Below are 27,981 nucleotides of genomic sequence, written 5' to 3'. Positions count from 1 at the left end.
GAATAGTGTGCTTAATAATTTATTTATTTTTTCAGAGTTTACAAAGTGTCTTTGGTATCAGAAACTACGACAAAATATACAGAAAATGATTTTTCTTATTTTTCCCGTAAGTCGTATATTAATTTTAATGCTTTTATGAATTCTACTGCTAATAATCGTTATCAAGACTATTTCTAATGTTATATGCGAGTACATGAAATAAAAACCTTTTATAAAGTAAGCCAAAAATAGCAAACATATTTTCATATTTGTCTATGACAAGCGTTAAAAAGACTTGGAGGGAACAAATAAACACTTAGCGACTTTTTTTAACGTAGCATTACGTATGTTATACGAAACATTTTGAAATTTCATTAATATTGTAATGACACCTGACTATCATAATTGTATTGATAAAATTTTAAATGACTATACAAATGTAGGCAGAAGTTACATGTTATGTTTAATATAAGTACATATGATAAGTACAGATGACAAAATTATTTAAACAGACAACAATCCACAATGTTAATAAATCTCAGTATTTAATGGCACGGTCTTTAATATTTATTATAGGCTTCAGATGACGATTCATAATGTATACCAATTTTTTACTAAATACGTATAAGTTCATAGTAAATGTCTTGTAACTTCTATATATATTTTCAGACTGGCTCCAAATTTTTTCAATAGAATCATTGCAATCACATCTCATTATGGTACAATGAAATTTCAAAATGTTTCATATAACACGCACCATATACATCTAGAAGTTTTTTTATGGCAAGTGTACCAATTCCTTTTGTATAGATCTCGGAAAAGAAGAAAGGTATCTAAGTTTGACATGTATACTTTTCTTCTTTCTTTTTTATGTACGTTTGCTGACTTCTCCGAAAGGGCGTGATCAATTGGGATGATTCTTTTCCCATCTTGTACGGCATCTTATTCCGTTGGTCCAGTTAGATTAATTTTCTCGATTTTGTCATCATGAATTATTCTCTTTTTTTTTTGTAAAAATCTGTTTCTTTTTTGCTTAAAATAAGTTTTTATGTATGTTCATCGATTACTTCGATTTGGATTATCTATTGGAATGAAATCTTGTGACAATGAAAATCATGTTACGTTGGCCCTGTAATATCGATAATTTTACTAAGAAATTTGAAATAAAAGATTTTTTGCCAAGAAAATATTACAGACTTCGAGGAATACTAAAAAGTATGAAACAATTTCTATTTTGTTTGTATTTTATTTGGAGATATATGCAACAAAAGTTAGATTACCGATTTTGTAACTAAACAATGTATTAAATATATTGCAACCTTTGCAAGGTGGGGCAAAATTAAAAATACTTCTAATATATAATCTATTTCCATCTCTAATTGCATAAAATCACTAACAACTGGATCTTAAATTAGTGACAAGCTTTTTGTATATATAATTCATATATATTAATACATTGAGCATAATCTGTATCTGCATGGATACAAGCGACGTATTTCAATTCGCTATTGACTCTATAACTATTAACACATCTCTTTGGTCACTCTGTATTATAATATATTGCAATTTAATGCAACTAAATACATATTTGCTGAAATTTGAAAATGAAAAACATTTTTTTGCACCGCCTTCGAGAAGGTTGCATATATATTATTTAGTATGCTGGTTAATTAGTAAATGGATAGTTTAACCGTTGTTGTATATGTGTCCAAACAAAATACAAATAAAATAGAAATTCTTTCATACTCTTTGGCGCTTTTTGGAGTCAATGATATTTCTTTGGCAAAAAATCTTTCTACGAACCACGATACATAGTTCAATGTAAATAGCTTCACTGAGTTGAATGGAACCTGTCTGTTTAAAGAAATAAAAAGAAAACGCTTTTTTCAATATCTTATAATAGCTTTTCTGTTAAAATTTTCGTTTCCATAAAAAAACATATTTTTCTATTTCGATCAGAGTTTAGACAACCCACTTAACCGCGAGAGAGGGAACGTCTAGTGAATTACAGTCTCGTACTTGTCGAACGAAAGCTCACTTGTCACGAAAAGATTGACAGATAGTGGACAAAGGTCGGAAAATCTGTGCAGAAGAAGGATAAAAGGAAGATAATTACATCAAGACATCATCAGCTTCTGCCATCTCTCTTACATCCTTCTTTATTCACCGGTCTGGCAACGTTTCCCTCTTTCTTGATACTTTTTCTGACAAAAATAGTGTAGTTAATTTCGAAAATTATATCGTGTCTTTGGACATTTTAAACAAATTTAAACTGAAGGACACGTAGAATACCATAACATAACATTACTTTTTTCAGATGTATAAAGGGATTTACAGAATATTTGTCTTTAAGAATTTATACTAAGATAATAAGCAATGCTCGTAATGCAATATTGTGCTACATATACACGTGCAATAATAAGTGAACTGGAAGCTGTAAATTGTCTTTACTAAAAGCCGTAACTTTCTTAAAGAGAATAATTAACTAAAATGTTTCACACTACTGTGAATGTAATTATAGTAAAACTATAATTTATAATTATACTGATATAATTTATAACTGTTATCTAGACTAGTTTATATTTATCTAACATATAATAATGATCCTTTATTCATATCTAATCTTATATAGGCAAAGTATATTATATAGACTATAAAGTCATGAATTTATGAAGCGTTAATTATTTAACGAAAAAATTAAAATTTTGTCACAAGACACTTGTTTTCTGCGAAAAATAAATTTGAAAACTGTGTACTAGGCCAATTCTTAACTAAACTTGTTTAAACTCTATTTCCTAGAAAACTAAGCTTCCAGCAAAAAAATTGTATTCTACTTTTTCTTTACATGTTATTCTATCGAACCCTGTATAACACCGCACCTGAGTCAACTATCTAAAGTGTGAAATCCAGTCATCTATTAGGGGCTCTTAGAGCTTATTACGCGTAATGAAATACATAATTATATAAGTATATAATTATAATTGTAATTGTAATGAAACATATTTACTAGAGCATAACGAAAATCAATTCGTTGGATCAAAACTTCCCAACAATGAACAAGTTTTACGTATACTATTTCATTATCTATAAAAACTACAATTAGATCTTCGAAGAAGTGCCGTGAAAGTGATAAAAGAGATCAAAGACTTTTGGGGCAAAGCACTTACCGCTGTAAAGCAAATCACAATACTGTTGCAAAATTATTAGCATTATATCATAATTGCCAACAACTGTAATGTTCGCTGAAATGTCGAAGTGAATCACAAGAAAGAAGAGAAAAAAATTCGTTAAGTTGCTAGACGACCTTTTTGATATCGCTCATAACGATGCGGTAAGTAGAATTGATATTGAAGAAGACAAACTTCTGTAAATCACAGAAAAAGAGCAGAATACGGTCAATAATTGGAGTGGATAGCAAAATGGAAACGGAATAGTGAGAAACAATTCGACAAGAGGCAAAGTCGCGAAGACAACTATCTGATATAGTGGCGGGAATAGAAGGTATATATTCTGAAATTTGATGTACATAATCCGGCTAAATAATATATATAAGCGGGCACAAGGTAGTTTCTTACGGAAAAGTAAAAAGAAATGAAAGATTTTCCGTTTGAAGCTTAGTTTCCGACAAAATGGAGTTTGAAAAGTTGTCAGGTGTACTTGAATATAACTAATTACTGACTGGGCATGAGTAACCAATCAGTAGAAGCTTATGCTACATGCAAAACTAAGTGAAAAATGTAAAATCAAATTTGTCCGTTTATTGCTTCATGAGAAAGAAAAATAGAGTTTGAATATGTTTAATTAAGAATTAGCTTAATACACGCGTGCGATAAATTTTCAAATTTACTTTTTTTGGAAACAAAGCGTCTTGTAAAGAAATTTGTTATTCTACATTTTCGACTTATTTTCACATGTGTAATAACATTCTGTCGATTATTTACGTCTGTTCAGTCCGGAGTTATTTAATACTTTTTCATAAAAAGCTACCTCATGCCCGCTTGTATATGTCATGCCTGTATATTTATATTTCTGAATTTATTTCAATGTATTTGTAGATTTGAGATAAATTTTGTTCATGCATTACAATATTAGCACAACGTCATCTAGCGATGAACCAAAGAATTGCATTCGTAGGTTCTATTGACAATGAGCTTCATTGTCTTAACGTACCAAGTCCGTGCAAACTGAAAAAGCCAAAGGGAAAATAACAAGTTATTAACAGAAAACGCATCGCAACTTTGGACACATACAAAGAAAGTGATCGCAATGTTCGTATTACAATTAATACTGCCGAAAAGTTCGATGTGTTACATGATTTTATTATAATTAATTTATTATAATTATCTGATCTTTGGTTCAGCGTTATGGTCAAATTTCTTTCAACCAACATTAAATAGTATCTATGCGACTTTTGAAAATTGCAGAAATTAAGTCTATGAAGACGGTTTTTGGTTGATAAATAACTCTCTGCTAAAACTAATAAACATTTAGGGATGAATCGATCTTAACGTGTCAAGCCTCATGTGACAGATTTTTAACACCTACAATTTTTATTCGAAACTTTTCGCGATCCGATTATTAGAATCTGATTATCGTTGTTACACGCAAGTTTTCGATATCTATGGAGATCGTTTACAAAATCCATACAAGAAGCTTCGAATTGTAAATATATCGGATTTATTCTTGAACATAATTTCTATAAGATTGGGCAGTAATCCGTAATAGCATAATCAATTTATGACGAAGACGAATTAATTATCTATCTGCTTCAACTATCTGCCAATTAACAGGCATATTAAACAGTGAATGTTTACTCTTGAATACTCGGAAATCGAGCTAATTTTCGATCAATCGAGATAATTTTTATAATAACCTTGCACGTGTACGAATACCTACATAGACATTCCGCTGATTTCTGGATATTTGTGAATATTTTCACAAAAATGTAAATAAATAATATAATATTGTTGTATGAACTTCACTTTGAAGATTTTTAAGAATATGTACACACCGTTATTTTGTGGGAACGTCTCAAATAAACAAAACAAAGTATTTATCAAAATTAACTACTGTGCGATTAAAATGTTTAATATGCGTTTTCAACTTATTTTTGTCGAATAAATGTATCCTTTATATGAATTGTACCGCCAATTTAATAATATCCAGTATTCATTCTATTATTTGATATTTAATTTAACATGAATGTTCGGTTTGGTTAACCCGAAGACTAGACCCGCGAGAGACTAGAAGATATTAATATTCAAAAAAGGCAGAAGAAAAGAGAAAAATGGAAATAGGGCGATAAAGTGATAGGAGGTCTAAAAGACTTTAAGGATCGGATGAGCATTTGAGTAAGATGGCTGAGAAGGCTATGAAACTAAGCGAAGGATAGGGGGAAAGAGCTTCAAAAGTAATCTGAAAAGGAGAATAATGATTTTTGACAATATGGTAAAAAGCATCATGCTATACGCAGCGAAAATATGGGAATGAAAAGAATTGGAAAAGTTAGAAAAATTATAAACAAAATACATAAAGTGATCAGTGGAGATTTGTAAAAAAGTATGTGCAAAAAACGACCTTAACTTTGAAATGTAAAGTCAAATTTTTTATTACAACGTATTCTGCTCATCACGAGAAACATGAGTCTCAAAGTAAACATGGATAGCAAGTAATCCTTTTTCCCGAAAAAAATGTTAAAATTTCAATAATTCTTAAACTGGATTTATTCTTAAATGTGTTTACATTTTACAGTCGGATGCAAGAAAAGTATTATAGCATTTACTGATACAGCTTAATAGCCCAAATCTATCATTATATATTGCATGTCTTCTTTTCTTCGTTTCTTTCTTTTTTCTATGTTCTTTTCTTTATTTTTTTCTTGTTATTTAAACAATCCCGAACTTGCACTTCTCATTTTGGTCAGATTGCTCCCAAAAATTGCATATCATTCTTAGTTAAATAATAAAAATCTCGTTCAATTCGATATATTCCACTCCGGCTTCCTTACCACCAATGCTTCTTCTGATAGATATAATTGTATATAAAATCATTTTATATACAATTATATTTTTTAAATTTCTTGTTTATTTTCGAATGTTTCTTCAGTTAGTAAAACTCACTCACCAATTAGATCACCTGAACAAACCAGCATACCAACAGAACAATTAACCACGAACCTCTGCTCTGCTACTATGTGAAAGTAGGGAGAGGATTTGGAGAGGTATTACAAAGAACTTTATTCTAATATTCACATAACTTAGCTCGCCACGTGGGCTACACGCCGGAGGCCTCTGACACGAGATTTCACTGCGCTTCTCTCTTTTGTCTCTACCGACTCCTAGGCTATCATGCGATGCTCACATACATACCGAAGAGGGGATACATACTTGTGTATTTTCTCTCTACGTCCCCTCACTCTCGCACGTACGATACAAATGTACTATGTATTCAAGTAATTACTTCCTTTTAATTAGGCATTCCTTTTAATAAGGCATGAGGAGAAGCAAACTTGAAACTTGTAATTTTCTTTAATCATCCATAATTTGGAAACTAAGGTGTATATATAGTGCATATACTCATAAGACCTTTTTCTAATTATTTTAGTATGTAGTTCCCCCCCCCCCCCCTCCAAGGATAAAGGAAGGACATGCATTTATGACTCACTCTGTATGAAGTTGTAAATTTTAATTGCGTGTGCTAGTAATAAATTTAATACTTTTCTTTCTAAATCTTTTAAGAAAAGGTTTCATAATGTTTCATTGATCATTTTCTGTCCTCTAATATGGACATCTTCCAAAATCTTTTCATTCGGTATATTCAGAAGCTTCTTAGAATTTGTAACAAAAAATTTCATTAAAACTTCTTTAAACCGCGAAGAAAAAGAGAATTGGATATTGTCGTGCCTCGTGCTTCACACGAGCCGTAACGTGAGACAAGGAAAGAGATACGATATAACTCGTAAATAGCGCAGACCACAACTCTGGGCAAATGGACTTAGGAACAGAAAGCTTAAGGGAAATAAAAAATACGACGCGTGCGAATACTTTAATATCGCAATAAATCAACAAATATACAAATACTTTAAGAAATACTTTATTATACTAAAGAGCACGGAAAGATACGTATTAGAATCGACGAAACAGTGAGACATCCGCTGACATGCACCATCTTGCGTGCGCTCTCCCTACCACAATACCCAGTACAATAAGCAGACAACGAAAATTGAGAGACCACGACCTTCCCACGCAGCATTTGCAGAAATAAGCAATTACCATACGCCAAAGGATCAGGTATCGGCATCAGCAAAGGTAACTGTGTGTCAAGGAGAATACGACTTATCATCGGCAGAAATTAAAACTGCGAGATTAATGCAGCAGCAAGGACTTCCTGAAATAACTTCAACATTTCCAAGAAAGCCACATCAGCGGAGACCAGAAACCCTTTTGGAAGGACTTAGCAGGAACGAAGAACGCGAGGAACGAAGACGCAACGTCCACAGAAATAATTACGTGTCAAACTCCGCGTTACCATGGAATAAACGGTCACGTGGCAATTATACCATGATGGTTTTAGTATAAAAAAGCGTAGCCACTTAGAGCAAGGTTTATTTGAGTAAAGAATTGGTTTAGAAAAAGTTAACGATGGAAAGAGTTAATATCAAGTTGAATTGAGATTTAATTGAGTTCAGTTCAGTTAGAGAAGAGTTTAGAGTTTTAGAAGTCAGACTTAACATCCAGAAGCCAGTCCTCAAACAATTATAATTAGACGGTTTAGTGCGATATTTCTAAAGTACGATCGATAGTATATATAAGCAAGGTGAGAATTTTACACATTGTAACACTCTCTTCTCTAAAAATTTCGGACTTGTAATAGATTTATCGTTCGAATAAATTGGGCGTTGACTATTACTGTCAACAATCAAGAATTATTATTGTATATTTAATCAGGCCTTCTTTAAGAATAATAAACATTTAAAACGACCGTTCGCTGTTCTAACTTGTGATTTCAACGCGACTGAAGCAGTCGCGCAAATTACGGTGCTTTCAATAATAGAAGACACCTACGGGTTTATCGCATTTCTTCTCCTACTGTTAGCGGAAATATCTGCTCGTCTTTGGGCAAAACTTGCAAAACCACATAGGTTGTCCGCAGAAATCACTGTCGTAAATAATTAACTATTTTAAATATTCATTCTTACTTCTTACGCTTTAAATTCAAGGTATTAAAGGAAAACAGTTATTTGCTGTTGTAATCAGTGATCCGCCGCGACTGAAAGAATCGCGCGGATTACGGTGCCTTCAATAATTGAAGACGCCTGCGGGTTTATCGTATTTCTCCTCCCACTGCTAGTAGAAACATCTGCCTGTCTTTGGGCAAGACTTGCGAAGCCACACTAGTTGCCACAGGGAGTATTATTGTTACAAACAGTCTTGGTTTATGCTAAATGCCAAAAGCAAGAAGCAATCACAGAGGCGAAGACCACAATAGTAAGAGGCGTGCAGAACATTGGTTTAAACGTTTGTTAGCTGCCAAAATTAAAAGAGAAGAAGAAAGGAGTCGAAAGAATTAGGATTAACGATAGACCAAACAAAAATCAGTTTTTTGCCGTCAATACAGAGAATATAGCGTTTACGATAGCGACAATAATCCCTGTTTTATAACCTACGTAGAGAATTAATATCAGAAATTTGTTAATAAACATATAACTAAATGAATCGAATAAATTACCAATTAAGAAGATATTGAAAATCGTTATTTATTCCAAGAGAACTTTAATCCCTCCCGTGCTAGTACTCGTGTATATAGCGGATAAACCGAAACGTGAAGTTCATTTACCAGTCGCATTGATACGCTAGTTAACGCTACTATTACCATCATATTAACGAATTAGAATATCAAGAATGCAATAGTTTGGAAATTCAAAATAGTGCTGTGCTTTAAAAAGGCACGACAAGTCTTTGAATCTATCCTATCCATTGCAAGTTCGAAGAATTTCGTACAGTTTCATTGTAAAGTCATCGTTGTATTTAATTGTCTGAACGTTGCGTGTATTCATCGCTGTAAATATTTCCCCGTGTAGTGTAATAAATGTCTTATCCATCGTCGGAAAAGGGCGTGTTTCGGTTTTGTTCCATCCGCGCAGCCTTCACAATTGTCCTATTTAGAACAAGATAACTAAACATTCATCAAACAATTACAGCCTACTTCCAACGAAACAGTACATTACTTATGTACGTCTGTTTATTTGCATTCAATTTCAGATTAAAAATTTACACACATCTAATTTGTAATAATAGTATGTAATAAAATGCATTTTCTAGGAAACATGTACTATTCATTAATTTATACTATTGTTTTATCGCAATTATATTATTTATAGATATATTTATAAACTTTTCTGCATATGTATAAACGTTATGAAGTAGACACTTTTGAGACTGCAGCCACAACGCCCATCAAATTCCAAACTTATCGCAACGTTCGCCGCCCATATGTACACGCGAATATGATCTGATCTTTATGAAAAAATAAGAAAAAAATATAGAATACAATTTTCTCATCTGGTTGCACATATATATTTGTATATATTTGTTATATATTATATATTTAATATATATATACACAATTAATATATATAACATGGATGAATATACAGAGTGTTTAGGTATACACCGATAAAAAACATTTCATTCGAAAGAATTAAATGGTTTCGAGTGATACATCACGTGGTGTATGTATGTATCTCCTCGAAAAGTAGGCGTTTCAAGGTCGCCTCTATTGTTTTAAATGAAACTATATACACATTTTTTTATACACTATTCGATGAATTTTTCAATTTTCTACAAAAAAGTATTATGGCCTTGGGTAAACTGATTAGTTTAAAAAATATTTTAGCTTTAATGTACAACATTTTAATGTACAAATAACTTATCGTATAAAAGACAATGTAATGTCTTTTTCTTTATGTTTTCCTTGTCTTTCATTGGAACATTGAATATCTCATCTTAGAAGTGTTAGTGACATGAGGTAGATGCATTTCTTACTGTTAAGATATGTGACTATTGCTATCTAAACGGAAATGTCCAAAAGATGACAAATATAACATAAAATTAGTAAAAAGTTCTCGATAATACAAACGTGTCAATACACGCATTGGTATGCGATGGAGATATCATAAACACAATATGGATCGTACTATGATCAAGAAATCGTTATTTGAATACAATAAAATTTCAATAGAAGACTTATCATAATGCTATCAATCATAAGGTCTACTTTGCCCCTGGATTTAAATGTGAAAACGCTCATAATGAAGTTCAAAGTTTAGGTAGGGTTCATGCTTCGTGCGAATCGATCGCGGATATCTATTCTTATTGCAGGGAGGTGTGCATGCAACAATTGATACAATGCTTAGTACTGACGGTCTAATTGGCGGACAGGGAAGAATTGTAGGAATTAATGAAATGAAATTTGGCCGCCGAAAATGCAAAAGAGGTCACGTAATCGTAGACCGATAGATTTTTGGTGTTTTATACATGAAGAGCAAACAACTTCATATAGAGACGTGCTCTGATAACAGACAAGATCATGATACGTTGATTCCAATTATCAAAAAACATATTTTACTACAACGACTTTTCCCCATTGCTGAAGAACGTACGATTGCTTAAAGAGCGAATAATAATTAATTAAAGAGAAATTAATCCGCCAATCACTCTGCTAACTTTATAAATTACGAAACTGGGGTCAATACTCAGACAATTGAATCTCAATGGAGATCGAGTGCTTATGTCTTCAAAGAGGAAGAGTCAGACAAGGCGATTTAAATTATAATCTCTGTGAATATTTGTGGCGAAGGAAAGTAATAAGAAAGGCCTCGACTTATTTGCAGAATAATTCGGTCAATCAAAGTTACCTTAAAGTCAGTAAATTCAAGTTACAATAGGTTAAGTTGAATAATTTAGAATATTTTTCGAATTTTCAATATTGCTGCCGGATTGTGATATAGATCGGATTATATGAGTTTAGGTGATCTTGGTTGGTTTTGTTCTTCATGCGATAAATTTGGCAAATTAAAATTAAAATATCTGCCAAACTAATTGATTTTCGATATAGATAGGTTAATATAGCCTTTTTTTATAGAATGTCTAGCTGGATCGAAAAATATTATAAAAGATATATGGCGCTATTTAAAAAACTTAAGATCACCTTGGTATCTCAGAAAATATGACATAGAAAAAATAAAATTGCATCCAATCGATGAATTTGAACCAGATGCCACATAATTCATTTAAAACATTTTCCGATCAAAATAGGCAATGAATTATTTTAGATAGTACCTCTTATTGATTCACCCTTATATTCTATTATATTTCCAATCCTTTATCGTATATCGTACGTGTTTTATAAATATTTTGAAATTTTATTGACACTGCAATAAGGCACGATAATTATGTTGATAAAATATGAGCATGATCTGAAAATATATGTAGGAGTTACGAGATATTCGAGATAGTTTGAATACTGAGGCTTATTAATATCGTGGATGATTGCCAGTTTAAATACTTTAATAATTTCTGCAAAATATATACATACATACTTGTATTAAATATCTCAGAGCTTCGATATACATTTTCAGAATCGTTTAAAATTTTACCAGTACAAATTTAAAAAATAAAATTCTAAAATGTTTTGTATAACATACGTAATATATTCATAAAAAGTATACGAATACCTTCGTGATCATTGTTCTATTAGATTTTTTTATATATTCTATTATATCCCCAATTATTTAATGTGTTCTATTAGATTACATATATTACATGTTTGCCAATAAACAGAACAACAAAGGAAGCGTTTAGTTTATCATCAAACGAAAATCTTCTAATATTGCTCAACTAACCTCTAAAAATTATATGAAAAAGTCTCCAATCGTTTGGAATAGCGAATGGAAAAATTTTGCAGCATCATATGTATGTTATAAAAGCAGAATATTCTGCCCCATCGCTTAAAATTTCCTAAACAGCGTATAGGAGACAGCAATGCCATTTATTCACAACGTCCCTTATCTAAACAATAGGGAGACACAGCAGCGGTTGTGGTGGGTAAAGGTGAAATTTCCTCGGCCGTACCATCGTACGCGGCTGCGTCTGAGGCAGGTATTCCGATTCATACGAGTGATACGCATTGCCCGCGACTCATTCGTGCAACCCTAGTTCCTACATAGCTGCACGGTGCATAGCCGATAAACCGATCGCTCGGAAAACAATCGATCGCACAATGATGCGACAGTGTCTATGCATCTGTCACGTGAAATAAAAAAAAGAAATCGAAGATGAAAATAAAAAAGAGAGTTTATTTTTTAACACTTTGTTTACACTAACGACAGTTTACTTCCAAACTCCAGCCGTGACTTTCCAAGACTGAAGCTCTTACAACTTGACTTTCGATCGGACTCTTTTTCCTTTGTCACCCCTCAATATCCCCACTATCCACGCGTTTGTTAGGCGTCCGCGACCGTTACCACGTACGCCTTCTTCTCGAACATTTGGTGTAAGGACCGTTAGGATATTGATGGCTCATTAGGCACTTCGCTTCGGCGATATACATTGTCGCCGAGTGCCGCCACATCTTTATCTCCGTCATCAGCTCATCGGTTATGAAGTGTGCCGGTCGTGACACATTCACAGCTTCCGACGCGAAATAGAAAAGGATCGATGACGGAGCTGTGCAAGTAGAAAAAAATAACAGATCTGCCGTATGGTAATTATTATGAGAAAGATTTATAAGCCTGATCATCAGCGACAGTGCCATGCTAAAATAAACATTAACATGATCCAGCTACTTGAGACGGTGTGACAATGTCACAGACGAAATCCGACTAAACAAAGCGATAAGATAGCGAAATTCCAAGCGCCTTAGCATGAGCGACCATCGGGATAATATCCGGTCACTCTATCCGTTCTCAGAAATATAATCGAAGCCTTTTCCCACTTCCAGAAATAAAAGAATTTAAATACTCCCCCTAAAATCATCCAAGTCAGTCTTGAACAGTCACGCCTAGAGCTCGGAAGTATGATGAGCAAACAAGGAAAAAATAAAGTTTCTTTTTTTCTTAAATTTCTTTTTTATTTTTACGTGCCAACAGCATGGCCTCATAGTGGGGTCCGTTTTTGCTTCTGTATCAGTGAGACAACACTATTGCAACGATAAGACTTTCCTATATCAAATTTTCTGTTTATAAAAATTTCATTAACATATTAGTGAGATTTCCCTGTTTAAAGTAAAACCAAACACAACATTGTTATCGTGTTGTTGGCGATAATCAGATACAAGCGAACTTTTCGAAATATTATACGTCAAAAGTGTTAAAGTACAATATTAAAAAAATCAACAGTGACCGACCTCTAACAAATAAAATTTTTAAGTACCACATGTGTGCTACAGACCAGGCTGCCAAAGAAATTTCTTAATGAGCAATTAATAGAACTGAAAATACACAACGCTTGATTATATCACAAACTTACTGCTGTTTCTAACATTTCTTAAGAATATTCAAAATAGTGCCTGATCAACAAAATAATGCTTTTCGGAATTCTAACTGACGCGACACGTAGTGGAGCCCGATGAGTCTAAACGTGGTATTCAATTCCAATTGAATTACGTTAAAAACTAACACCTCGGATTTCTGACTTGCATTATTAAGGGATTGAGAGATAGGCATGAAAATCTAAATTATGTCATGGTATATATTTATTTATTCGTATCTGTTTCAAAAGGCAATGTTTTACATGTGGAACTTATCGTGCGAATAAGGTTACTTACCAGGCGAACATAACCCAATCGTACTTCCTATTCCAGCCGAATTTCTTGCGTAAAAATCCGTAAATTTGTAAGCTCAATATCTCAAAAATTAATTGAAATTGGTCATACAAATGAAAAGTTAATGAATTCGTCTTAGGAAACATTATGAAACGATTTGAAGAAAAATATATAGTTCCATGTAGAAAAACGAACTTAACATTCTTAGTTCGGAAAATAATTATGTAAAAGCATTCGCCTTCTTCATATAAAATATTTTTTTATCCGTAATACATTAGGAAATCAGTATGTAAATAGCTGTACAGAGTTACCGCAGATACTTTGTATAAATATATAATAAATAATAAGGTTGAACTTTATTTTAGAGAACCAAACACAATCGACTCTTTTATGTGCGATCTTGTAGTTTTTGATGCGTTAAATGTAAAATTGTAAATTCTAAGTTGCCGAATTCATTAGTTTAAAAGTTATAACTATAATAAAGGATAGAATCCAATTGGCGATCAGCTAACAAAATAAGGGGGAGAAGTAGTTCCTGTGCGAACTTTTTTGGCATCGTTTTTATTATCATAACAATATTGATTTGGTATTGTGGGTGGAAGTGATTCAAAGACAGCACGTTATTTAAGAAGGTAAGCAGAAGTCGAGAACTTGTTGTGACTGCTCATTTGTGCGGACCAATTACATGTCACTTGTACAGTCCACTTATTAAGCGAAACATGAATAATAGCCAATGTGGCGTCCAAAGTAAAGTGTAAAACATCCTAAAAATCCTTAGTGTTACATAGATATAATTTTTCAATCTCTGGATTTAGCAACTTCAAACCTGCATTTTCAGATTTTACGCATCGAAAACAATTGGATTGCACACAAAAATGTCAATATCTTTTGGTCCTATGAAGTAAAGTTTAGCCAGTAATAATATTCTATACACAATAATGTCCGAATGTAAGTAATTTTCTCTTTCATAGTTACTATAATTTAATTGATGTAATATATTATAATTTTATAATTACTAAAATGTTTATGGAAAATAGTTTGTTAAAAAGTAATGTTCTATAATATTATGAAAATTACGCTTCTTTAATCCTGCAAATTTCCTATATTTAGTAAAGATGACATTGTCAATGATATTTAGTTCCATAAAAAGGCAGTTCTTTCCAATGATTATGTTAGTGAGGAGAACTTTTTAAAATAAAACAATTCTTCCAAACACTTAACAGAAATCGTCATTGCGGTCATAGATCGTCTGTACGGCTCGCCGCATATTCACACTCATAAGACTGCTAAGTGCTACGTGTTGAGTATCAATTTTGGTTACTCGAAGAAAAACTAAAAAGACATAGCGTATTATAATCACGTAGTACAACAAACTGTTCGAATTTTTACAATTTTTAAAGTTACAGATGTTTAACGACTTTATTTATATATAATCGACAATAATAACAAAAATTTTCTTGCTATGCTGATAATACAAGTTTCAGTTTATCTGTATTCTGTACAATTGCTTGTAGCTTATGGATGCTAGTGAAAATGGAGCAATAATAACGTTATTCGGTAGGATTTAGGTATTTATTAAGAAATTATGCACACATAATTATATTGAAATTGAAAAAATTATAGAAGACAATTATAATGAAAGGAAGAAAATTATAAAAAATAGTAAAAACTAAAACAAAAGATTACAGAAGTATACACATACTTACACTACTTCATCAATGAATATTCGACACAGTTGTAAAACATTCAGGGAACAGATTTTCCATGTTCTTTATATCTTACCGATAGCGATAGACGTAGAGAAGTATAGAGAAGGAAAAGAAAGATTTCAATTTAAAATATCTTACGAATTTTAATATGCTATCTTAACACTTTCTAACGTAGGATATTCGAAAGAATTAAAAAAAAATAAGGTTGATCATCATATATCCTCTACGCATTGCCCTACAAAAGCTCTAATTATGTCAAATTATATCCTCTTCGAAATCATCCAACTTTTATTTGAAACATTTTTCATTAAAATCATTACTTGCGCAATGATCGAAGTGATGGACCCTGTATAGACATTTTAAAAATGAGATCAAACTCGATATTGTTATAAAGTTTTAGTTTACAGTAAATTTTATATAAAAGTATGTGGATACTGTCGCATTGCCCGATTATAAAATCTCGTCAATGTGTCGATGAATATTGTATTAAGAAAAGATTTCAGATAAAAAAAGTTTCATTGTTGCGTTAGTATGGGTCTCACTAAAACGAAGGCGAAACAGTTGACTACATATTCATATTTTACAAGCATATATTTATTTAACAGGATATTCTAGTTAATATTAGAAGTGCACGCATAAGATTTTGCACACATACTTTTGAAATTATATTCTTGTAGAAAATGTAATAAAGAAACGACTTTCTCAAACGTTCATTATAGAATTCACCTTAATAAAATGTAATAATAATTATGTTTTTATGATAGAGTTCGATTGTAAAAATATTGCAAAATCTCGTCTTTGATGTTTTATAATGAGTAATTATAACAATTAGTTTCACTTAAAATTTTAGATTCTGTCTTCATAGCCCTATATCTAATAACAGAATTATTTGAAAGGAAAAATATATGTGGATTTCGAAGCGAAGAAAAACTGCGATTTTCATCATTTTTATCCGTTTGTAACTCATTGCAACGTTAATCGATTTCGATGAAATTTTCATGATTTAAATTTTAAGAATCGAATTTTTAAATTATTGTAAGATTTTCTCACTCAGAAATAAGTAAGCGACATGAAACAGAATAGCCAAGGATGGGTCGTGGTAAAGCATGATATGATTTTAAATTTCGGACACTTTTTGTTATACAATTATTCCTTTTCTACAAAGATGGTCTTTTGTAACAAAGCTTTTTATTTTCCATATCTTTATTGATGTATTCCTCTGTGAAATATTTCATGTTAATGTTTCTTTCTTTACAATTGCCTAGCAGCGCGATTATACAAAAGTAGCAAAACTTCCTTCGAGTGTAGAATTGTCCATTTGTCTTGTAGAAAATTAGAATATCCGAGAGTACTAGAATATTCCCTAAGGAAAGAAGAATGTTTCCAGGAACAGTTTTGTATCGTTCAAACGTACTCCAGTCACCGATAAGAAGTACGAAACTAAATATCTTGGATGTTAAATAAATTAGTTCCAAATTAATGTCTTATAATATACTTTGGTATTAATTCTTGTCTTATAAAAGACAATCTTATCTAAATCTTGTCTTATAAAATTGCCAGAAATTTTAAGACCGATATATTTTTTTTCAGAAACTATAAAACTCAACCTATGATCTTAGTTGAATTATAACTTATTGTAATATGCGACTATAAACAAGTCATTCAAAAAGGAAGTGTACTCTTATATATGTTTAATAAATAAACTGTATAGGAATATAGGAATTTATAATATTTATCATACACTCAACGCTAATTTTTATCTTACAAAATGTTTTCAATAGTACTAATTTTAGGCAAAAGGAAAAAAAATAATATATCGGAGCTTAATAATATTGAATGAGTTTCGATTAAATATTTGTAGACACACGTTAATTGTTGAAATTCCATTATTTTACCTTTATTATTATCCTCTAAAATATTTTCCTTTCAAGATTGATAAAAATCAAGTTCAATGGAGGAAAAATATTTTAAGAAAGCATTATAGAACTATAGAAATAATAGCATTTTGTGGAAACCATATCACGAATGTTCCGATTCATTAATACGAATATGTAAATGCATCTCTCTGCCTATTCAAGATAATCTTTACATTAAAATCTCTGTAACAGGAATTGAACTAATAATATTCATGAAAAATATAAATCGTTTAGTATTACGTATCTTTAAAAATATTTCATAATTGAAATTTAAATTTCGAACTAAATTGCTCTGTGTCAAAGCAAACACAATGCGATTTAACAATTTTACTTTAATCAAAATTTACAAATCCAATGCATAACTTTTACTACGATATTTAGATAAAATAAAAATAGAACTACATATGAATATCAATACACGAATGGGGTTCTCGTTTTAAGTTCCTTCTTATTGCGTATTAAGCTAAAACCTCTTCTTTCAAAGGCTTCTTTGTTTTCCGTTGTTCGCATAATCATTAGACAAGTGTCACGATATAAATTACATATCTTGCATACAAAAAGAGACGTATAAAATGTATTTGACAATTGACAAATTACTATTAAATAATTGAACTATATTTTGTTTATCCCCGTATCACTCTTACTATTTGTTCGAAATATAAAATTTCGAGATAAAGGTACATTTCAGTCACGGTGCTTCTTTATATATTTACAATATAGCCTTTACACTTTAAAATATGTAAATTAAAACAGTTGAATACCATTGTCCGTTATCAAATACTTCAAAATACGCGACAAATAACATTAAAAATGTGCAATATGAACAAACGTTGATACATGAAATCCACACAAAAGTAAAATTAATAAAACAGTGAAGAATTAAGATGCCCATAAAAAAAAATCCTTGCTAAATTTGACTTTTTAGATAATAAGAGATTCTACAATAGTATTCGGAAGTGAAGCTCACATGATGAAATCGATATTATAAAAAAATAATTCATCTCTTGTTTTATTATCATTATTTATAATGATCATTAACTTGTTTTGTCTATAAAAATAGATATTGCCGAAAAATCTACAACTTCATTATTTAATTAATTATAATTCTTCTGAAATATAAATAGTTACACTCATATCAATTGCATAATATATAGAATGATTGAAAAATATTGATATATCTAACGAAGAAATTAGAAATATTAGACGATTCGCGTGCTTTTCTAGAAAAAAACGAACATGGACTATTATGGATATTATGAGCTCATCAATTTGAATTGCTTCTTACTTTCGTCAGATTCTGCCGGTTGTTGGGTGCCACAATTTCTTCTTTTCTTGAATCAATCGATGTCACTTGTCGTTAAACATAACACGAAAGAAAGAATCAGAGAAACGAACCGAAGCCGCGGATGTTCTCCACGTGACTGATAACTGTACGTTGTCGACAAGGAAGTAAAACAGAACATCAACCAACGCGCAAGTCCTAGCTTCCCCAATGATATAGATATCTTATATTACCGTATATTCACCAAAACAGTTTCTTCGTTCTTTCTTTGCCCCTTTCAGTCGGTTCTAACTTTCAAATTGCGTTACAACAATAAGAGGGGAAAGTACTCCCACAATAGGTTTAAGCACTTTTTATTTGTAAAATAATATATTTAAAACTAATAAATAAAAAGGAGAAATAATTGCTTAAAATAAAATAACAAGCAAATTTATTTGAAAATGAAGTTATTTGCAAAGAAATTTCAAAATCTTACTTCAGAAATAAATTATTTCCAAATAATTGATTTCAAGATAAAGAGCAATAAATAATTATCTTTAGCGTTTAAGCACTGCCATTCAACACATTTGCGTATAATCTCTTGAAACCTCCTTAAAAAATGGCTACATGCATTTATATAATTCTATGTAAAAAAGTTGCAGTAACTGATTTTTGGTTGAATAAGAGGTTTTCTGGTAATCTAAACTATTGCAATTTAGTGATGCACTAAATTATAGTGCACTACTATTAGACACGTGACATAACAGCTTAATAAATCAAAATGATGAAATGCAATGAATTCAAGATTTCTGAATTTAAGGTCACTCGAAGATCATCGCATTGTAGATTATTAATCTTATCTTGACATCAGCTACAGTACTATTAACCTTAACTTCTTATCGAAAGAAACATTTTTTGGCAATTTCGAACGTTGCAATTTTGTAGCTAATTCGAAACTTTTTTTTCGAAAAAAACCTTTTTTTTATTTAATAATTTACATTCACAATTTGTCCAGTTTGGACATTTTTTTATTATTTGTTTAAATTTTACAATTTGTCCAGTAGGACATTTTTTTATTATTTATTGAAATTTTACAATTTGTCCAGTGGGACATTTGATAAAATATTATAGCTTAAATATACATAGCATGTGAATGGTTACCCCCAGCGGGGTACCATCTTCGTGTTTGTTAGGTTATATCCTTTGTGAGATCTGCTAGGTGTTTCCTTTTTAGTCTTCTTTCTATGCTTGTGTTGATCGTTTCCGCAGCCAGCCGGTTTGGGTGTGTTGCTATTTTTTCCTTGTATTTTTCCGCGTATCTGCTAATCTCCTCCTTGACCGTTGGTATTCCCAGGTCCTTCCGAATATCCTCATTTCTAACGTACCATGAGGCGTTTACTATTGTTCTAAGAATTTTTGCTTGTAATGTCCCTATTTTGTTTATATGGCTCATTGCTGCTGTCCCCCAAAGTGGTATTCCGTATGTCCAGATTGGTTTTATGTTTGTTTTGTATATTTTTAATTTATTTTCTATGCTTAGTTTGGATTTTCGACTCGTTAGCCAATGCATTTGTCTCCTTGTTGTCTGTATTTTGTCTATTATTGATTTAATATACTGTTTCAACGTGAGTTGTGTATTTATGTGGAGTCCTAGGTATTTGACTTGTCTTGTTTGTGTTACGTGCGTGCCGTTCAGTAGGATGTTTGGTGGAATCTGTTTTCGCAATGTGAATGTAATATGGTTGCATTTTTGCGATGTGTTCTTGTAGTAATGTGACTGCTGTTTCTAGGTCAGTGTGCCTGACTAGTACAGCTGTGTCGCCCGCGAATGTCAGTATTTTGCTATTGGTAGTTGTTGGTATGTTGGCCGTGTATAATGTGTATAGTATTGGTCCTAGGACGCTTCCTTGCGGAACCTCTTGATGTCTTTAACTTCAGAGTATGTGTCCTTGATTTTTATTACGAAGGTTCTGCCGCTTAAGTAGGATTTTATTAATTGGTATATTTGCTCCGGGAATTGTTTTCTGATTGTTTGTAGCAGGCTTTCGTGGTTTATTTTGTCAAATGCTTTCTCGATGTCTATAAAGAGGACTGTACAGTATTGTTTGTTTTCTAATGCTAGTATTATTTCATTAATGAGTCTGTGCATTTGCTCTATCGTGGAGTGTTTGTTTCTGAATCCAAATTGGTGATCTGGTATTAATTTTTCCTTCTCAATTATTGGTTTTAGGCGGGCGTATATTATTTTTTCTAGTATTTTGGAAAACACAGGAAGTAGCGATATTGGTCTGTAAGATGTTGTTTGGTGTGGGTCTTTGCCTGGTTTAGGTAGCATTATGATCTGTGCTAGTTTCCATAGTTTAGGATAGTGTTGGACTCTTAGTATTGCATTGTATATTATTGTCATTAGTTGTATCGCTTTTGAAGGTTTTTCAAGATTTTACCATTGATTAGGCCGATTCCTGGTGCTTTATTTTTTTTTGTTTTTCGATTATGTTTCTAATTTCTTGTGCTGTTGATTTAGGTATGGTGTATTGCTTGTCAGTTGAGGTACTAGTGGTTAGCGCATCCTCGTCTGTATGACATTTGACGTTGCTGTTGTTGATATTATGTGGTGTAAATGTGTTGCATAGGTGCTTGGAAAATTCTTCAGCTTGCTCTTCGTTGCTTCTCGCCCATGTGTTATGTGCTTTTCTGATTGCTGGGGCTAGTTTAATTGGCTTCTTTATTTTTTTCGTGGCTTTCCATAGGGAGTAGTTGGAGTTCTCGTATGCAGAGAGTGTCTCTATGAACTTTATGAATTCGTTATTGTTGTGCTCTTTTATTTTATTTTTTATTTCTTTTGCAAGTTTGTTTAGGTGTTTTTTGTTTTCAAATGATCTACGTTTTTGCCATTTTGTTTTCGCTTTTCTTTTTTCTTTAATTTTTTCAAGGATGTCTGGCGGAATTATTTTTGTTTGTCTTTTGGTTGCTTCAGGTATAGTCGTTGCCTATGCTGCTTCTTGAATAGTTTCTGTAAATGTTGTTACTGCCTGTTCGATGTATTCGGGTGTTTTTAATGGGATGTTGCAGTTGATCTTACTCTCGATTATTTCTTTAAATGGTTGCTATTTGGTGATGTTACTGCATAGTGTATCTGGATTGTTATAAAGTATTGGTTTGCTTCTTTATGTAATTATTATGGGTGTATGATCGGAACTAAGCTCTAGACTGGGTGCTATTTTTAGCTTACTTGCGTTTAGTCCCTTTGTAATTGCAAAATCTAGTAGATTAGGTATTCTGCTCAGGTCTGTCGGCCAGTATGTCGGTCTTCCTGTGGGTAATATATTGAGGTTATTGTTTCTAATGTATTTTTCCAGGGTTCTACCTCGAGGTGAAGTAATTCTTGATCCCCATAGTGTGTGCTTTGAGTTGTAGTCTCCCGCTGCGATATACTTGTCACCTAAGTGTTGAAAGTTTGTGATGTAATTTTGTGTCGCGGTTGTACATATACTGCTGACAACTGGAAGTGGTTGCTGCTAGTTTGTACTGTAACGGTGGTTGCTTGGGCATATTTCCTTCTAACTTGGCTGTGTAAGTGGTGTTTTATGTCGTTTCTTATTATCACTGCGGTCCCTCTGTGCACTGAATTGTGACAGTTCCTCCGGAACAGCGGAAACGGCCAGATGCTGGCCGAGAGTGCTGGGGCGGCGGGGGAGGGTGTCACATAATCGCTCGGCCCGTTGGGGCCCGGGAGCATTTGCCTTCGTCCCTCTCGTGGTGGAATTCCGCTTGTCTTCCACCGCTTGTCTTCCACCGCTTGTCTTCCACCGTCGGAGGTTCCTCCTATTATTGCCCTCTCCGAGCATTCCTTTGTCAGCCGCTTCACCGTCTCTTGGGGGCGGTTGACCTCGCTCTCCAGATAGCGCACCTTCCTCCGCAGGAATGCGCCGTCCTCCTGTTCCTGACGCGGATCTGTTCCGCGTCTTCCATAATCACCTGTTTGGAGATCGACTCGATCCTCGTATCATCACTCCGCGTATCGTCCTCGCCAACGTCGCCGTCGCGGATGCAAAGGCGACAAAGGTCGGCTATCGTCGAAGCGACGGCGGAGGTGGCGACCGTGCGCTGCAGAAGCTCAGCGCTAGACGTTCTGACCCTCCGCGAAGCCAACCTTAACCGCCTTACGCACGTCCCCTTCAGGTTCCTGGAGATGAAGGCGATCCTTTCGATCACCTCCATCTCCCTCATGATCTCAGCCCAGAAGTCGGCGGTCGTGTAGCCGATCCTTGCGCGCGACTGCTCTGCCACCGACTCTAGCGGCTCGAGGCCGGCGGGGGAGACGGAGGCGGCCACAGCTGCGGCCTCCGTGTCGGTACTGGTATCGATATCCGCCCCACGTCCCGCGCCCCTCTTGTTCCTTTTATCAGGAGCCGGCAGCAATGCGGAGTCCGAATCCTCCGCGGTCGTATCCTCCCACTGCGCGCGACGACCCGCGCTTCTGCCGCGACCGCTAGCGACGGAGATGGCAGTTGTTGCAGCAGATCGTTGAGACGCTCTTCCCGCCACAAGAGGACAGTGCGGCAGAACAGCTGCAGGACACAACCTGGACCGGGGAGTGGACAGACGACTGGGAAGTTACGGAGGAAGAACTGTGGGAGGCGACCAAAAGAATTGCCTCCCGCGATGTGGCGCCGAGCCCAGACGGAATCCCGGGCCGGATCTGGGGGGAAATAATGGGAATCATGGCTCCCAAACTTCGGCGCCTCTACGCAAAATGTCTGAAAAAGGGAGTCTACCCCCGGGCATGGCGGACAGCGAGGCTGGTTTTGCTCCGTAAAGAGGGCCGACCGATGAATTCGCTGTCGACGTATCGCTCGATATGCCTGCTGGACGAGGTCGGCAAGATCCTCGAGAGAGTCGTCGCCGCCGAGCTGGCATGAAAGCCAGTACGGCTTCCGGAAAGGGCGCTCAACGATCGACGCGATCAGGCGCGTGCGGGCACGCACAGAAGACACGATTTCCCCTGGCGGCGTGGCGTTGGCGGTATCTCTGGACATCGTCAACGCGTTCAACTCCATATCATGGGACAAGATAGTGGCGGCCCTGGAACACTTCGAGGTTCCCAGCTACCTCGTTCGGCTGATCCGCGCCTACCTCGACGACAGGTGGGTATGCTACGCCAGCAGGATCATCACGTACGACGAGGTCTCGCGCTGCCGGCTGCCTCCGGGCGCGGCCATGGTGTGTTACGCTGACGACACTTTGGTCCTGGTCGGGGGTCGCGGGTGGCACGAGATGTTGCGCATCGGCGAAGTCGCAACGGCCTGTGCGATACGTGCGGTGCGCGGACTGGGCCTAAGAGTCTCCCCTGTGAAGTCTGAGGCCATCTGGTTCTATGACAAGAACAGGCTATGGGCTCCTCCGCCCGGATTGAGCATAAGCATGGAGGGAGAAACCATCGGGGTGGGATCGCGAATGCAAAATGAAAAGTGAAAAATGAAAAATGAATAGAGGCTCCCAGTTTTGTAATGAGTTGAGAAGTTCTCGGATCAAAGATAGAGTACTGGTTACAAGCAATGTTAGTAATGTAACATATTTTAATTGCAAAGAACCAGGACTTTTGAAGAAAAATTGTCTAAAAAGAAATGGAAACTCCTTTCCCTCAAAAGTAGTTGAATACACAGTTTGTGAAAAATTAGATCACGCTGAAGCACGGTAGTTTGGAAAATTAATAGGAGTCATCCTTATTGAAGTATTTCACAAGATTGACTGGAAAATTCTTTAAACTTCACAGTCGGATCGCAAAATGACCTGAACCCATAATTATTCGCGCCACATCACAGGATCCTGTCTCAAGTTAAATGCAGAAAGAATTGGTATTGTAATAAAAAGGTTATATATAGCTTCCTGAGATATAGCGGAATAAAGCGGATGTGAATTCTGCAGAAAGTTTTATTATAATAGAATACGAAATTAATCAGTCTAAGAACTGGTTCATTACCGATAGCCACATTACTCCGCCAAATTTTCCGCAAATGATTTCTTTCTTTCCTTGCCGATTTTAAACGTCAGGAAAATTTTATTGGAAGAGAAGGAATTCTAGAACATATCCCTATAGATAGTAATGTAATTTTTGATCTCAAGGGAATTCAAATCGGATTAGTGTTAATTCTAGGAAACATTTTTATTACCAGATAACTCTAGATAACTGGCGACCCGCGGACTATACGGCCCCTATTGACTTCCTACAGAGCTACTCCCACCACATCCATTTGATTCTACGTCTCCGTGATGTAACACCTACCTATATAATATAATAATAAGTCCCAATGTAGCCACAGTCCCATCTTTCTCTCAAATAACAATAATAAGCAATTCTAGACAATGAAGAAACTTCTTTTGAAGAATGGTTTGAAGTTGATGTCCCCCTCTGGGATTACATATATTTCCGAACATAGATATACATGTCCAGGTATAGATGTCCAGTATTGAATTATTCAATGGAGAAGAATTATGGAAATCTATTTGCAAAAGAAACGGATTTATATCATCATTAGTAAGATAACGATCTCAACATATGGAAGAAGAGAAAAAATTGGGATATACCGACACGACAGAAATGAGAAATAATGGCAATGATAAAGGACCGGGAAAGCATAAATATTGCCATGAAATATTGGATAAAATAAGACAAATATATTTCGCGGAAAAATTCTAAACTTTATAAACTCGAAAAACATGTTTCCTGTCTTTGGATGAAAGCATAATAGTTTGGAACCCTCTTGCGGAACAGTCTGGAAGGTTCTATGCATTAGCGGCTATAGTGCGCATCCTTCGACACCTCTCGCTCTCCTCTCTTTTCAGGCGATGTCGATATGTTTCCAGTACCGCTCTGTTGCTTCCTTTCGTGAAATGGCGGCCTCGCTGAAGGAGACTGTGGTGTCCCACGAAATCTCGTCGTGGAGCATGGTGTTCACGACGGCAGGAAACAAGAGGTCCAGCCATGTCTTTGCTCCGCGAAGACGGGACACTCCTCCAGTTCGTGCTGCATAGAGTCGAATTCAGTGCCGCACTCATGGCATCGTCTCGGCTACGATCTTTTGCAAGTACTCACCGAAACAACCGGGTCCAGTGAAGACTTGCGGCATTCGATAAGCGAGCGAGCCTACCGTGTCCCAACGGCTTGTTGGTGCGCACACCGACCTTTCGTGAAACGATATCACCACATCTCGTACCCACGCCTTCGAATCTGGTGCCTCTGGGCATTAATCCCCTGTTTCGGCGAGTTTATCGTTTCGTCGTGGTCATACCGAACCCGGGCACCTCTAAGGTCATAGGGGTTGGAGATACGCCCAACTAGCGCACTCGGTACTCAGTATCTTGCTACCTGGATTAGTTAGGCCTGCAGGGGCTTTCACGCGTCAGGTCGAACGGGGCTCTTTCCTAGCCCTACCGTCTCTCCAGGACAGTTCCGGAGCAGTTGGGACGCTGCTCACCCGCCGACGGCCATTCGGGAGAGCTTTAAATCAGCCGTCTTGCCAGCACATGGCCATCAACCACTACCCCCACGAGTCCAATCAAAATTGGCCGAGTTGAAGGGTCGCAACTCCCTCCGGGCTTTACTCGAACCCCGTGGTCCCAACTTTAGTCATTTGTGGAACTATCGGTGTCACTGCCGGTCGGAGATCCTGCTAACCGAGTTGAACAATTCCGAATGGGACTCACGTAAGTGAGGGCCTCAAGGAACAGACATTGGTCAACGCCGATGGTCCGTTCCTGCGACTTAATCCGACGGTCCCACCCTTGGCTTCGGGATCGTGGGTGCGCTACTAGCCAAGGCCACGTAGATGTCCCTGCGGTGTACATAGGGGATTCACGTAAGTGGGACGCTTGTCCCAACGGCCCCCCCTGGCTTCGGGAACGTGGGTTTGCCAGCCCCCATAGACTCACGCAAGCGGATGTACAATGAAGTTAAAGACTCCATGCACACTCGGTGGTCCTCCCTGCAGGATTTCGGTGATGATAGAAAAATAGAGGCGAAAATTCAGACAGTTTGTCATTTACCTAGATAATAATCTAGCGTTCGACTGTCCACACAGCGGTCCATTAGCTCAGTTGGTTAGAGCGTCGTGCTAATAACGCGAAGGTCGCGGGTTCGATCCCCTCATGGGCCAAATTATTTTCCCCTGCGACCGTCGGTACAGGCGGCACCCATGAAAATAAGTGCTGTGACGGTGCAGGTTATAATCGGCCTGATGGCCAACCTGCTGGGACCGAGCTTATAAGCTGGCAGCTCCGCCTCCTCGTGGCCCCCGCTGGTAACGGTGCGGCGCGGTGCGTACATCGCGTGGCACCGGCTAAGCGAGCTGCCGCCCGAGAGGGTAGGTTCAACTTGTCCAATGACCCGTAAGGTGAGGGCAGGGTTTTTCCAAGTCGCGCGCCGACCATCTATGCGCGCCGTTCCCTGGGTAGGTGGGGGCTGGGAAGTGGATAAAATATGAGCGAAGCCAGTGTGAGTTATATACTTCAGGAATGGCACGGTCGCCCGAGGCGAGACGTCGCGCTCACATTACTTGTTCGACTGTCTGCGAAGAAACGCGATCGCGAGGAAGTATGCCAACGGGAGTCGTAAATTCCCGTTACGATTATATAGAATCGACGCCGAAACAGGACGCCACGAAATGATCAATCCCCTATTTCGGCTAGAATAATATATGAATTGATTATAACACTGAGGTAACAGGTTACAATTTACACTTTATTCCAACAATTTATAGACATATACAGTTACGCTCGGTGCGTATAGATATAAGTTAAACAGACGCCTGATCTAAAGATGACAATAGTGAAGAATAGATGTTGATTAATCTGAGGACGATGAACCAGTCTAGAGATGTTGACTGATCTCATGATAAGAAACAAGTAAAGTTCGGTGATGACCCTGTCGCAGAGGAAAACTCTTGCTGGATGTTAGTCGTCCCACCACTGGTCGCTTACGGGTGAAAATTCCGGGAAAAATGGGAAAACCCGCGTTTCCCCACTTTTTACCTGATGGAGCAATAACCATAAGGAACCTCTTGATTCGAAGGTGTTTTATGTCACTTAACGGCCTTAACGGTTAAATCGAAATGCTTAGTTTTACGACAGTTTCCTATGATTAGATGGTCCAACTAATTATATTAACGTAGCGAGTGGTCGCCTCGACCGAGGGATAGATTCCGGGCTACGCAAAGAGTCACCGGACGAAACACCAATAAATGCGAAGAGAAGTAATAGTATTTCTTCGTAGAGAAGTTGTATGCATAGGATACTT

The 27,981-nt window shown here is 35.8% G+C and overlaps 1 protein-coding gene and 1 non-coding gene across 3 annotated transcripts in view; one reads left to right on the top strand and one right to left on the bottom strand.

The window, feature by feature from the left end:
- LOC122574179 overlaps positions 1 to 18,838 on the bottom strand; it is a 55,292-nt gene extending 36,454 nt beyond the window's left edge. For both annotated transcript variants that reach the window (XM_043741431.1, XM_043741432.1), the window contains exon 1: positions 18,711 to 18,838. The gene's annotated coding sequence lies outside the window, so the exon portion shown is untranslated. The remainder of the gene's footprint in view (positions 1 to 18,710) is intronic.
- A 7,930-nt stretch (positions 18,839 to 26,768) lies between these two features.
- Positions 26,769 to 26,842, top strand: Trnai-aau. Its single transcript has one exon. It is a non-coding gene; the product is annotated as a tRNA-Ile (tRNA).
- Positions 26,843 to 27,981: the final 1,139 nt, after the last annotated feature.

Source organism: Bombus pyrosoma, linkage group LG13, assembly GCF_014825855.1.
Source record: "Bombus pyrosoma isolate SC7728 linkage group LG13, ASM1482585v1, whole genome shotgun sequence".
NCBI classification, from domain to species: Eukaryota; Metazoa; Arthropoda; class Insecta; order Hymenoptera; family Apidae; genus Bombus; species Bombus pyrosoma.
This window is presented reverse-complemented; position numbering and strand designations above follow the sequence as displayed.